Source organism: Sinocyclocheilus grahami, unplaced genomic scaffold, assembly GCF_001515645.1.
Source record: "Sinocyclocheilus grahami isolate Dianchi unplaced genomic scaffold, SAMN03320097.WGS_v1.1 scaffold1836.1, whole genome shotgun sequence".
Taxonomy (NCBI): domain Eukaryota; kingdom Metazoa; phylum Chordata; class Actinopteri; order Cypriniformes; family Cyprinidae; genus Sinocyclocheilus; species Sinocyclocheilus grahami.
In genome coordinates, this window is record NW_015507015.1 from 10407 (window position 1) to 11191 (window position 785).

Here is a 785-nt window from a genome sequence, read left to right on the forward strand (position 1 = left end):
GGATTGTGTTCTCACTGTGATAGTTTCAACTTAATGTAACTTCAGAAGACCTGTAGCACCTTTTTTAAGAGCGTAACTTCAGAACTGCAGGCGTCTGATGTGGGCTAGCCGTCTGGGCTTTAGCAGAAGAATGAACAGCTGTTGTTTGTCTTGGCAGGTAAAAGCAAAGTAATTGGTACGTGGAGTAATGGAAAGCCAAACAAAAGCAGACATTACCACATGGGTGGGATAAGGGCATTTTAGCACTAACACTGCACACTTCACACAGATGCACAAACACAGCCGTTCTGTCTTGTGTGTGTGCAGAACTCTTGTCTTGTGCAGTGTTCAGGTGCTGACACATAGTTAGACACGGCAGATGTGCTGGTCTTTTCATGTGTGCGCCTGGAGGCCTGTTTACATCTGCACATCATCAGGACGAACCACCTCATGCCTTTTCATTTGGAACCAAACAACAGGGCTCACACAATGAAGCTCCTGTGTTCAGTTAGAGCAGTCGTGTGGAGGGCATAGATGTTGTGGGCAGTTGCTAAGGTGCCGTTATGCAGTTGCCAAATGGGTTTTGTGAGTTGTTATGTGGTAAGACAAGACATTCTGGTCCCTAGAAGCCCACTTATGGACCATTTTTACATTTCCGAGGTTCTCAGAAGCGTAAGTCGTCATAGTTGTCACCAGGGGCGGATCTAGAAAATAATTTTTAGTGTGGCAAAGGGGTGACATGGGGTCATGGGGCTGGTGACACCAAAGCAAGCCCCCATGCATACACTTTAAAAAATGCTGGGTTA